The sequence below is a fragment of the Pieris brassicae genome, chromosome 3 (assembly GCF_905147105.1).
Source record: "Pieris brassicae chromosome 3, ilPieBrab1.1, whole genome shotgun sequence".
NCBI classification, from domain to species: Eukaryota; Metazoa; Arthropoda; class Insecta; order Lepidoptera; family Pieridae; genus Pieris; species Pieris brassicae.
In genome coordinates, this window is record NC_059667.1 from 1,705,904 (window position 1) to 1,717,796 (window position 11,893).

At 33.6% G+C, this 11,893-nt stretch overlaps 1 protein-coding gene across 4 annotated transcripts in view; it reads right to left on the bottom strand.

Moving 5' to 3' along the window:
* LOC123707300 (calcium/calmodulin-dependent 3',5'-cyclic nucleotide phosphodiesterase 1) overlaps positions 1 to 11,893 on the bottom strand; it is a 314,278-nt gene that overhangs the window by 68,392 nt on the left and 233,993 nt on the right. The window lies entirely within an intron of this gene.

Below are 11,893 nucleotides of genomic sequence, written 5' to 3' on the forward strand. Positions count from 1 at the left end.
ATGCTTCATAGACTTCTGTAGTCTGTGATATTATGACAGGAGTGAAAAATGGCGGGCAAAGTATTTTTTATTAGCAGTTTACTAAATATTTCTGGTCCTACAGATTAAATATACGTTCGTGGGTAACACTGAAAATGTTTAGAACTGGCTAGTTAGAAACATTGCTTATAAAAACTTTTTTGAATTTCAATTATAGAAATCTTTGGTAACCTATTGTATATTGCATTCATTTGTTCATTTGTGAATTGGCGGCAAATCTAATGGTCTTGTTACACGTGAAAATTAACCTAACGCGAGAGAATTTTCGGTCAATGATTAATTATGACTTTCGTTGTTGGCTTACTCAACAACAAAGTTATAATAGGCTGCGATTAGAATTTCTTAATGAAGCCCCATCTCGTGCCACTATTAACAATTGGTTTAACGAGTTTAAGCGCGGACGTAGCAATCTCAATGATGATCCGCGTGAGGGACGTCCTTTGACAGCGACTACTGAAGATAACATCAGTGCTGTGGAACGCATGATAGAGGAAGATAAGTGTAAATATCGGCAAGCCTAGGCATTGGTATGAGTTAAGTTAAAAAAAATGGAGATCACATCAAAAAACAATAAAAGTATTGGCAACTTTCCACATTAAGCCGTTTTTCATTTTCTAATAATTTTCAGTGTTACCTGGGTATGACGTAAGGTCTAAGATCTGGCTGGAGGCACTTAAAAACTTCAAGAGCGTACAACGTTTTATTTATTTGACATACTTGTGCCGTTTTTTATTTTTGATACGTGTTTTTATGTTTGATAAATTATGGTGATGTTGATGAAATTTTGTATCGATACGACTACATACGGTGTTGAAATGAGGCAGGAGGAATCAACCCAAACAATTCTTCAAAACACCAACCATAATACACTTTGTAGAAAACGGAAAGAGATGTAATATCTCTACGTAGAGAATGAGGAGGTTGACAGCTGTTCTACAAGCCCTTCGATAAATTTGGTCAAATGGAAGAAGCATTTGGTATTTGGGAGCACCTGCCCAGCGATGTGAGCAGTACTAGTAGTACTAGTACTCCATATGAGGTCTACTTGAGCCTTGTAGAGCTGCATACGTTGTATCTCGTTGTATCAGCTTTGCTCGACCAACAACACCCAGCTTTTGCAGCTGCCGTGTTTAAATCTTTTTTTGTTACTGATAACACTGTTATGTTATCACAGTTCGGCAGTAAACTTCTTAATAAAAATAAATATTGTGAACAAATGACATGAGACGTAGGAAATAAGAACTATCGCTTTCCGCAAAGACCTTTTGTATAATTCAAAATCCACACTTTATTTTTCGTAAAACTTTAAACTCCCAAGATACGCTGCGCAAGTGCGGCAAAGTTCTCTGGAAAATATCAAAAAACGGAATTGCTTGGGGATACATCGAGATTCACGGAATCATATAATTCTGATTTGACTTTGGCATTCCGGTATGAAATGCGTCCTATGAGAGTTCACTCTAGGTCTTGCCAGATGCGATCACGTTAGGTGATATAATCTACGTAAGCTGTGAAGGCAGTTTCTTATGTTTTATTATGTCTTGTCATAAGACAAGACAGGCGAATCGTAATAAATAACAGAAGTTGTTGAATATTATATAAAATTATTTATATATTAACACTTACATTTTATTTACATTTTACATTACATTATTTAAAAAAAATGAACATAATTAAATCAAAAGGAGGGCAACTGGCGGCCTTGTCGCTTTTGAGCGAGCGAGCCTCTTTCAGGCAACCACTGTGAGTACAGAAAAAATGTATTAAATTACAATATTTAACTCAATTTTGTTAAAAATTAAGTGTTTGATGTTTCACGTTTTTGCATTGTCAAGATTGAGTTTAAAATTAACAAATATAAGACATTATTTAGAAAAAAGAAATACATATTAGTTACTTGTTTATCGTAGATTGTATAAATGACGTAACACACACGTAGAAAGAGTAGTGGTATAATTTAGTGTCTATATGTGTATTTGAATTTCTATCTGTGCCATTATAAACTAACAATTTTAAAATAATACTTTTTTGTTCAGTTCATAGCAGAGCAGCGTTGGCTTAGTGGCTTCAGCGTGCGACTTTTATCCGTAAGGTCGTAGGTTTGAACCCCGGCTTTGCATCAATGAACTTTATGACTACAAGCGTGAAACATTCGTTTAAACCGTGAATAAAAACATCACGAGGAAACCAACTTGCCTTAAACCCAAAAAGCACAGGACGCTGATCACCTACATGCCTATTAGATTCACAAATGATCATAAATGAAAACAGATACAAAAACCCTAGGCCAGGACATAAAAAGGTTGTAGCGCCTTTATTATATACATATGTGTAATTCGTAGACATTATAATTGTTTGATACTTTATTCAGTTGTTTGAGGCTTTAATGTTGCTCATTATGGTAAAAGTTCGTGTGGGAGAGTGTATATCTAATGATTGTAGCTTATAAACGAATACAATCGTTATGATGCGATTTTGAAGTTATGAAGATTTTGTCTTTGGTTAACATAGCTTTTACACTTTGAAAGAAAACAATTTTTTACCGGATTAAAGCTATTTGTATTATTATAAACTTAAATATTATAACTTATAAATAAATAATAAACTCTTTTAGTCGATACCAACTCCGGGGAAATAAATACAGATAACACAACTTTCTCTACAGCTGTGATACTTTTGACATTCAACACCTTTTGTCTTCAGTCACCGTGACCACGCACGCTGTAGAGCACGCGAAACTTCGGAAAAATTTAAAATTGTGTAAAATATTTATAAGTTTATAATAATACAAATAGCTTTAATCCGGTTAAAAAATTGTTTTCTTTCAATATGAAGATTTTACTGATCAAATGAAAATAAAAAATCACTAAACATGTAAGTTATAGTAAGTTTTTTATATTCGTTCAAATTCAGTTTTATGATATGTAAACAATTGTTTCAGAAAGGTGAGAACACTTGCAACAGACTTGCATAAAATGCAAATTGTTACGTTTTTTCAAGGCATGTCGGATGCAATATCATTTTAATATCTCCTTTGATCTCGCATACAATATCACGGAGGAAGTTAATAAAGTTATTGTTTTAAATTGTAAGATGTGTACTGATTAAACTTTATGGAAAAAAATCAGTTATTTCAGATTAATAAAAGCTTTTTATTACCTACCTAAAGATTGTTTTTAAAAACTACCCTCTAAACGTACAAAACAAACGAATTTATAAAAATTAGTATTTTACCATTGGAAGCTTAGACAATCTTACCTACTACAGCCCCAGCATTGTGTTGCGTGAAAGACATTATTAAATCGGGAATTAAAACCCAGGACTTCCTAGTTACCATGAACGACGCCTTTGTCACACTGTTGGTGTAGAGATTATTTTTTATTAATTCTATATATTCTGACTTCATTACAAAAATAAAACAAACACCAATAACACAATACATAAAAATTACAAGGGATGCAACGCGCGGGCTTATCGCTAATAAGCGACCTCTTCCAGGCAACCCTAGTAAAAGAAAAAGTAAAAAAAAAGATGAGTGCAGAACCAAATGTTATATAAAATCTTCCTAAATCTAAAGTAATACAAATTAATAACAAACTAAAAACTATCTTACAGATTCATGAATAGCAAATAGCGATGCAATACAAAAGAAAAGGAAACACAAGTCACAATTGATCTGGATAGGATAAGGTTAAGAAGTGTTTTTACAGAAGAGTTTTAAAAGATGATAGAGGGGTAGGTAGAGTATATTAAGTACAACATAATAAAATATAATGTATCAATTTTACAAGCAACGTTAGCCTAGTAACTAGTTAAGCGTCTCTAAACTCTGATACCGTGAGTTCGCTCCCAGTGACGAGGTTTTAAGTGCACTAATAAAAACTTCTCTCTCTCTCTCTTACACATAAAAAACTGTAAATAAATTCATAAATCTAAAGTCTAGTAAAGCAGTAAATCTGTGTATTAATTAACTCAATGTAAAACGTAGTACATAAATTAAGACCTTATTTAACTGAAATTCAAGCACACTCAGCACAACTGTACTGCGTTGTTAATTATTAAAAAATTTATTTGCTGAAACATAAGCTTTCTGAATTAAAATTTCATCCCGTGTCGCTGTGAGCTTACACGCTCTTATTTAATCCTATTAAGCGTATTATAAATTTAGACTGAGTCCACGACCTTGTGTATAAACTGGGGAAAAAAGTAATTTCAAATAAGTATAACTTATGCACAACATTAAGCAATTGAAAGTTGGGTACCAGGGCCAGGTCCGCTACAACCTATGTAGGTAATTATGATAGATCTTGGACAAACCGCACGGTAGACGGAAAAAACATGTTTAGGGAGTGGACAAGTTCAGTGACTGTGGAGGAGTTGCTTTATTTGGTACGGGATACGCTTCACGGGTCCGATGGCCTACCTCCAACAATAGAGGAGAAATTATAGAAGTAATTTTAATCAACTTTATACTCGTTAAACTAGGAAACATTGTTTTTGCTGAAAGGCATGTACGTAGTACAAAACGTAATCGTTTTGAGCTTTTCAACTATGCAACGAATTTCAAAGCTGTTTTAATGAAAACAGTTTAAGTGAAAGGTGATTTATGTATCAACAACATATTGTATTGCAAAATAATTCCACCTTTTAAAAACTTTGCTTTTCTGAACAGAAAGTCCAGGCGAATACCGTCTCGCGGTAGTTAATGTTGTAAGTAAACAATATAAAGAAATAACTAAATTTTGATGTTATATTAGATACGGTTCAATATTTTTTTCTAAATGACTGGTAATAATAAATATATTACATGAAATCACGAAGCCTCCTAGTTTCATTTTACTTATTAATTAATTTGTATCAATTTGCCAAATGCAATATGCATTATTAACAAAACTTACAATGTGGTGCAAAATTCATATAAATAAATATAAGTTGTGGCTGGATTTGTGCATACTTAAGAATTGCAGTTACAGTTACCGCATTGCACTATCCTTAAGTATTCATTTGAAAACGAATAAAAGCTATTCATGAAAAATAGGTTGTGACAAAATTCATATTATATCGCTAGTCCCAGGGAGTCCCTGTGTTGTGAGTAACTGTAAGTGGTACATGGTACATGTTTAAAACAGTTTTTTTGAGAAAAAGTACGTTTAGTAATACAACTAATCAAACACAAGTTTTATAAGACATTAAGTATGTGTGAATGTGTGTGTGTGCATGTATTAGTGCAGTTATTATAAACTTCATGAATAGTATTGTATTTGTTACCTACAGTATTAACCTTCATGTTTTAGAATAAAAAGAAAAATGTATCCCAGATTATAATCTTTATCCCAGATTTTTATTTCTTTAATCGTATTTGACCCCCTTGATCAAAGGATCTAAGATATGCCTCACGATGTTTTTATTTTCGATATCGACTGTTATTTATATTCGTAAAACGTTAAAATATTGAATTTCGATGTTGAATACTTGGTGATGTCTCAATGCGGTCATGCCAGCACGAATTCATATACGCTTACACTGAGTGATGAAAGGAAACGGTTCGTCTTAGACCCGGAAATCGACGACGTATCAAGCTTAGTTAATTAATTCCCTTGAAAGAGGTAGAACGGACTAAAATGCACTAAAAGTATTTATTAACAATATTTCAATTGATTCGTTTTGTATTTAATTAGATTTATTAAATGATTATGAAAAGATTTATCATTAACGTAGATGTACAAAGTGTAATTTTGGATGTCTTTCGCTGAACAATTCAATGTCTTTGGGACCACTTAACATATAAAAAACTGTTACTAAACTTTACATAATACAATCTCCAAGGAGCTTGAATGTACAAAAAATACATGTGGAATTAATATAAATAGATATAATTTAAGGCTTTATAGGTTATCAACATGCATAATTTTTATCATATTTTTATAATAGATATTTAAATTTATATTTTTGAAGTTGATATTATAGGTGTATGCGTACTTTTTGACACGGCTAAATTCTTATTCCCTTTTGCTTTAAGGCACATTTGTAGTAATGATTTCGATATTTGCCAATTAGTAATTAGAATAATATGACCTATATTATTTTATGAGTCTTATGGGCGTGCTGTGAACTGAATTCACTTGTACTGAAATGTATATATGTTATAGACCACACCTTGTTCCTGTTTACTTCAGTACAAGAAAATGTGCTCTTTTCGGTCCGAGGTCCAATCAATGATAAATCCAAGGATATACATATATTATACACACAATTAAACTAAACATATAGCCAAAATGTTGAAATATTTTCGAAACGAAAAAATCATAAAAATTATTACATGCGTAATCCCTCAATCGACTGTGTTGTGTTAAGGTGTGTAAGTGACGGTATATACGTGGTTATATATGTAGGATGTGTTTATAATGCTGTTGATATCAACAAAGAACGCTTTGTCGTATTATATTAATCGTCTAAGAATTATATAATTGGACATATATTGAATACGTAACAAGCAAACTTGAAGCGTTTTCAAGATTTAGCATAGCTCTGGTGTATAGATGATAAAACGACTAATAAAACTCCATACATCCCTCTTTACTCGAGAACGAAATCGAATTATATTCAACGGCTCGTAGACACGAAACGATTGTGCTATCGGAAAATTCAGCCATTTCACACTTGATTCCTTGAGAATAATATTTGGGACCATTATTTGTTTCATGAAACAAAAGGATGGAATAATTGGAAGATTTTTTTCAAAGGTTATGTTATGAGAAAGATGTTGTATATATATGTGTGCATTGAAAAACTAATAGCGATTTAGTGAAGTTAAATTGTCGGTTTCCATTGATAAATTAACAATATACAATAAACATTTGCTACTGCTTATATATATTAATTGTGAGTCAAATACACGTATTATTTTTTTTTGTATTTTATTTTAGTTATACTTGCATGTAATTTTGAGTTTTTTTTTTGTTATTTAATTACGCACTTCTTATTCTTTACACTCTGTAGGTGTTTCCTTTTTTATTCTCCCCTATTAGGGTTGTCTGGAAGAAATCGCTTGTTAGCGATAAGGCCGCCTGTTGCCTAATAACTTATGTAACCTACTTACTTTTTGTTTTTAGTTTGTACCGTGGTAACAAAGTATAAATAAATAAAAAAATCTATGTGATTTTGTCGTTGAAAAGTATTTTATATTATTAAAGTATTCCTACAGCTACTTATTAAACAATATTCAAACAATTAAATTATACATAAAAGCCAAAAACGGAATACACATTCAAACATAAACATAAAGCACAGTTTTACCTATTTATACAAAAAATGTAACAAAGTACAAATTCATACTAAATTCTAGATTATAACTTCCAATACATTCGAATCACTCTACGTTGGATACGGTCCAGCGGAAGGAGCTGGTTCTTGGGAGCTTCCGCCCAGAGGTGAGAACAGTACTCCATGTGGGGCCGAGTTTGCAATTTATACAGTTGCAAGCAGTGGCCCGAAGTAAAGTAGGCGGTACTGTACTGTTACTTTTTGGACGCTCATTCAGCTATCTGTTCTTGCTTGCTTCGATACGTCAACGCCATATGTTCTATATAAAAAATGTTTAGTCACAATATTAAGTTATGAATCTATGCCGTCCTCCATACCTATAATGCATACATATCATAGAATAGATGTAAGTTATATATAGCAGATTATTATGTAAAAAAGTATAGGAGAAGCTTTCCTTCCTAAAATAACATTTGAAGTTTTTGTTACGTAGGTAATGTGTCCTGAGTTGTGATGCACAAGATTAATCTAGACTTCCAAGATTACATTTGAATTTACTTACGTATGGTTAGACATGCAAGTTTCCCCATTCCCGTACATAGCTTCGTAACAAATGAAGCCAACGTACAATACGAATTATAACACAAGTTAGCCATGAAAGTAAGATGACAGAGAATCTTACTGAATGCAAAGGATTTAATTAAGCTTATATTCAGCTTTACAATCACACATGTATTCAACTCACACCATATTGTCAGATTTCTTATTTATTATTAGGTTATATACAACTGTTTTCTACATTGAGAAGCGCTAAAAAGGAACACAAATGTCCCGTCTGCTTCATGCCTTAATGCAAACTGAATTTATATTTCTTTAATGCTATTTTTATATTTGTTATAAACTACTACACACTACTATGTGGAACCAGCTGCCCACTTAAGTATTTCCGAACCAATTCGACGTAAGGTTCAAGCAAAGAGCGTAGCAATCCTTGCCGGCACTTGCGAGACTTCTGACAATGTGAGTGTCTAGCTGCGGCGGTATCACTTAATATCAGGTGAGCCTCCAGCCCTTTTGCCTCCTATTACATAATATATTTCTTTGTAATTTGTAAGTAAGAACTAAAAATTATTTTTAATAGCGATTATACTTATAGTATGTTATTTGTGGCCCTTAGATTCAGGTACTTAATAGTCTAACGCTCTCGACTATGAACGTTAGTCTTAGACATTTACTCTGTAAACTTTTGCCGAAACAATTAACAACGAAAAACACGATTGTATAAGATTCTATAAATAGTTCACAGGTGATGAACAGACGAAAGCAATAACCGTAACTCTGTTTATAATCACCGGTTAGAATAAACAATTATTATGATTGTTTACATTCACAAATCATCTGACTTGTTGCTCCACAAAATTTGTGGTTTCGATAATTTTGGACGTTACTATCTAGTTTGCCATCCAAGCGGATTAATACGCATCTGGCAGGAAAACTGTCAGAAATTGACTGGAAATATGCGTAATTTATACTAGATTGTAAGGTACAGGAAATCATAACGAGGGAATTAGAAAATCAAGTATGTTTGTCAGATATAAGATACCTATAAATCAAGCAAGACATAATGTTTAAAGAACTTTATTTCTCATTGCAAAAATTATATTTTATTTACATGAGAAACTTAATATATACGTACGATATACACGTCACCATCAGTCGTCCCAACTTCAGTCTTAGGCTCATTCTGATCCTTTTGTAGAATGCCTGGCAAACCCCGAGTCCATCTTAAGGGTGTGTGAAGGGCTGAGGTGAGGTGTTAGTGGGTCGGGTCTCGCTACCCCTCTGAATAGCAGAGGAATTTGAGTGTAGACCCAGCCCCACAGTCCCCGCGTCAAGCTCGATATCCTTGGCGCGGGCCTGCGCAAGCGCATGTTCACCTCATACAAACAAAAGAAAAGGCTCTTTCTGATATCTAATGCCATTTTGAACTGGTTAAAGGCGCTAATATTACGAATCGAACTTAATAGACTTCTTCAAATAATTTGTACGCGGCTTCGGCTAGATAAGCAAACTCGCTCGAAGAGTATCACGTGTAGTGGTGTGTTTGATTGTTTTAAATGATAAGCTACTATGGAGAAAGATATATTTATTTAATTAAGATGCAGATGCTATAAACATATAGTTAATCGTCATAATTTTGGTTTCTTGGAACATTTTATAAGTCTGTGTTAATTTTTTTTATCTAAATAGTGCTTTTATTTTGTAGTGTTTGTAGGTTATAAATGTTGTTTTTGCATGCTGTTGTTGTTTCAATTAGATACATGAAATGTGGCTTGACTAAACAATTAGAAATGAAATTACGTACAGATTGCGCAATGCATTTTGATATTGACCAAAACCTGCCTATAAATTATTTTCGTTTGGCAACATATATGTATAATATACGTAAATACTAAATAATTATATTTATATAATGTTATCTTACGGTGTTTTGTTTTTGGCCTACTACCGTAATATATACGCATTGTTATCGCTAACTACGCACTTCCCATTTAGCGATAACAGGCTGGCCTCACTAGTCACTACCCTCATAAAGTTTTAACTAGTACGGAGGGTAGGTGATAAAGTTCTGGGTTTATTGTTTTTTTTAAATGAGGTGAAAATGCGCTTACGCAAGCCCGCGACAAGGATTTCGAGCTTGACGCGAGAACTGTGGGGCTGGGTCTACACTCAAATGCCTCTGTTATTCAGAGGGGTAGCGAGACCCCACCCACTAAAGCCACCTCAGCCCTTCACACGCTCTTAAGATGGGCCCTCGGGGTTCAAAAAGTTCTGAGTCTTCGCTAACCTAGCGTAACCTCAGTTAAGTTATATATATTTGTTAATGGCAAATGAAATGTTAAAAATCCTACACATGTAGCCAATAAATTCCAAAACGTGTTTAGTTTTTTATAGTTTCATAAATTGTAATATAATATTCACATTTCCTAAGAATGTCCAATAGGTCGACATTACATATATTCGTTATAGGTAACAGACAGTCCAGCGTTGCACCTCGCTACCTCTAATATGTTAGTTATAAGCTCTTGTTTTAAACGATTAAAGATACGTTGACCCTTAGCTTCAAATACGTGGGTAACACTGAAAATGTTTAGAACTGGCCATTTAGAAACATTGCCAATGAAAACTTTTTTGAATTTCAATTTTTAAACTCTTTGGTAACCTAATGTACTATCTTGTATTCATTTGTCATTTGTTTTTGTGAATTAGCGGCAAATCTAAACCCGAAACCAAAAGACCATCAGCTCAGTGGGTGTTTCCTCTCGAGGTAAGATAAGGTAAAGAAAGGAAGAAGTCAAGGAAAAAAGATGATTGCCTCATTCTTTGGTCAGAAGGGAAATGATCACGATAGTTGTGCTAGAAGATGGAAGGAAAGTTACTGTAGACTTGTATGTCAATCGCTGTTTACCTGTTGTCTTGGAAAAAAATCGACAGCAGCGCCCTCGAAGCAGGATCCTCCTTCACCACGACAATGCTTCAGCGCACTCCGCAAAACGGACTGTTGAATATTTTACTATGGCAGGTTTCGAGATAATGAATCATCCGCCATACAGTCTTGTCCTGGCGCCCTGCGACTATCATTTATTCCCTAGAACTTAAGATAATTCGATTCGCTTAACGAGCCCTGAAGATGCGGTGAAGCACTGCTTTTCTCAGTGGTTCTATCGAATGCGACTGTGTGTAGAGAGGAACAGAGATTACTTAGAAAAACAATAAAAGCATTGGCAACTTTCTACATTAAGCCGTTTTTCATTTTCTAAACATTTTCAGTGCTACCTTGGTATAGAGTTTTATTTGAACATCCCTTCAACAACCGCCACCGAACTTAACTCGCGCAAGTATACATTAGTACAATTACATTCTTAAATATTTACTATTAAGATGTAGTTAGCCTAAGTTTTTTTTTAAGTAACAAAGACTAACTTTCCCTTAAGGCCATGAAGAATTACTGGCCCTGACACTGACTTTTACTGTTGAACATTTCACTGTTAAAACCAATAAAAACGCGGATTCAATTTAACATATATCTTTTGTTTGAAACGAAACGTACATAATATAGAAAATACTTTGTTGAGGATAGTTTAAAGTGGTTCGAGTTAGAAAAGGTCATAAGTCGAGCATCCCATCGCAAGCTGAGCTTATCGGTACCATAAAGGTTCTTGTATTATGTTAAAGAAAATTGAACTTCATGTATTAGGTAAAATAAAATATTATTTGTACAAATATAAAATGAACCAGGGTTTGAGTGAAGTTAAAGGGTTTTGATTTCGATTTTCGAAGTTATTTATTCGGCGTTGGAAAAAAATCCGCGCAGTTTTGTATCGAGCAGCACGGACTTATCTATATTTAATCTTTGACTTATTAAAGCTATCGCGGAATATGCTTAAGAATATCCTTAGCGCAAATTCAATTGCATCCTGAGCACACTCCACATACACACCTTCACGTACATACCCACACTTTAACACCATCACACAACGCAGCCAAATTAGGTATTACTTAGTTAAATGTATTTAATCATTCTATTGTT